We start from the raw sequence: 2,550 nt of genomic DNA, 5'->3' as shown, positions 1-2,550 counted from the left end.
GGCGGCGGCGGAGCAGATGGGTTTGGGTCGGGGAAGATTTCTCCTTTTAGAACAGGGTCAGCCGGTCAGGGAAGATGGGAGGCGTAACCGGCCTTTGCCGTAGCTAGCTCGAGGTCTCGGACCCCTTTTGGTGTGTTTTGGTTCAAGTCGGTCATGAGAGGCGGTGCCTTCTTTTTTTCCCTCGCAATATGCAAGTCGAATGAAAGATATGCATTCCATCCGCCATATTAGAGCATCTCCACCAGTTGGTCCCTCAGGACGCATAAAAATTGAATTGCCCTTTGGGGTGAGCCGGCGACACAATCGGCGCTGGGGCGGTTTTGCGCCCAGTCGTCGCCCCAGGTTGCCCCCAGGCGTCGATATTGGCCTACTTTTCAGCCCCCTTTCGGCGTATGAAGGGCCCATATGGGCGAGAATAGGCCAATATTCGACGTGGTACGCCGTGGCTCGGCGTTCAATTATCAACATAAACATTTTTTTTATCACATATTTCATCACCGAAAAATCAAATACTTCAACAAAATAGTACAATACAAATTATATAGTTCAACAAATAAAAACTCATATTTCATCACACATCGCGCCCGGCGTCGCCCTTGAGCCTCCATAGGTGCTCCACCAGATCATGATGCAGCTGTTGATGCACCTGTGGGTCTCGGATCTCCTGCCGCATACTGAGGTAGGCAGTCCAGGTTGCCGGTAGCTGGTGATCAACTTCGGCTAGAGGACCCTGCCTGTAGTATGGTTCAGTGTCAAACACTGGGTCTTCTTGCTCGCTCTTGATGATCATGTTGTGCAAGATGACACAACAAGTCATGATCTCCCACATTTGATCTTTCGACCAGGTCTGAGCAGGGTACCGGACAACAGCAAATCAAGATTGGAGCACACCAAATGCTCGCTCGACATCCTTCCGGCAAGCCTCCTGCACCTTGGCAAAGTGGGACTTTTTGCCTCCTGGCACAGCGTTTGAGATAGTCTTCACAAATGTAGACCATCTCGGATAGATGCCATCAGCTAGGTAGTACCCCTTGTTGTAGTGCCGCCCATTGATCTCGAAGTTCACCGGAGGAGAATGACCTTCAACAAGCTTGGCAAAGACAGGAGAGCACTGCAGCACGTTATGTCATTGTGAGTTCCTGGCATACCAAAGAAGGAGTGCCAAATCCAGAGGTCCTGTGTGGCCACCGCCTCAAGTACCACACTACAACCGCCTTTGGCGCCTTTGTACATCCCCTGCCAAGCAAATGGGCAATTCTTCCATTTCCAATGCATGCAGTCGATGCTTCCAAGCATCCCAGGAAATCCTCTGGCTGCATTCTGTGCTAGGATCCGAGCAGTGTCTTCCGCATTGGGTGTTCTCAAGTATTGCGGTCCAAACACTACCACCACTGCCCGACAGAACTTGTAGAAACACTCTATGCTGGTGGACTCGGCCATGCACCCATAGTCGTCGAGTGAATCACTGTTGTGCACTTCTGGATCGAGGTGAATCCAAGTTTGCCGATGCAATCCATCTTGCACTTGAAGTAGTTGTCGAACTCCCGAATGGAATTCACAATCCTGAGGAAGAGCTTTTGGCTCATCCGATAACGGCGCCGAAATGTTTTGTCGCCGTGAAGTGGAGCATCGGCGAAGTAGTGGGAGTAGAGCATGCAGTACCCTTCGAGACGATGCCGGTTCTTTGCTTTCACCCGCCCCGGCGCCGAGCCACCTCGCCGCGGCATTGCTCGCCAGCAGCTGGGCGAGGGCGGCGAGCACCATGAGATGCTCTTCTTCCTGGACGTCGGCCTCGGCTTCCTCCTCCAGCAGCGCGGCGAGCGCTTCCTCGTCATCCGAGTCCATCGCCGAGGCAGGAAAATCGCCGAACACCTTGCGCCCGGTGGGCGTGCACCCACCGCTAAACTGCCCCTCCGCGGCCGGAAACGACGGCCGGAAACGCCCAGCTGCTGTTGGAGGGGCTGCCGCGGCGAACCTCTGCTATTTTTCGGCGGGGAATGGCTATCTAGCGGTGAAGGGCGGCGGGCGGCGCCGGGATATAGCTAGTGGCGGCCGAGGGCGCGGGGGGTGGGAGGCGAGTCGGGGAAGAAAATCTTGACTTTTCACCTGACGGTGTGGGCCAGCCACGCTTTTCCCTTGCGCCGGAGCCCTCGATCGCCCCTAGTGCGTTGGGTTCGGCTTGCGGCCGTCGGGCGAAAAAAAGGGCCGAACCGGCGCTTTTCGTCGTCCTGGGGGTGCGACTGGGGCGTTTTTTTGGCGCCGGTGGCGAAAAAGTGGCCTGGGGGGCTGTTGGGGGCGCGGCTGGAGATGCTCTTAGTTGATGTTGGTCTAATACAAAATTGTTGTACTAGACATGTCTCATTTAATCTGAGGAAGAAGCTTTTTCTTGCGGGATTTTCGTTCTACGGTTTTGAGTCGTCTTCTATCTTGAGCCTTCTTCCTCCTTTGAGCCGCCCACCTACATCGACCGATCGAGTGCAATCGTTCGTCGCCGTAGTCGGCCGTGCTCCTCCGCCGCCACACCCTCATCCATCTCGCCGTCGTGTTGCA

Source organism: Triticum aestivum, chromosome 1D, assembly GCF_018294505.1.
Source record: "Triticum aestivum cultivar Chinese Spring chromosome 1D, IWGSC CS RefSeq v2.1, whole genome shotgun sequence".
Lineage (NCBI taxonomy): Eukaryota > Viridiplantae > Streptophyta > Magnoliopsida > Poales > Poaceae > Triticum > Triticum aestivum.
Note: the sequence above shows the minus strand (reverse complement) of the source record.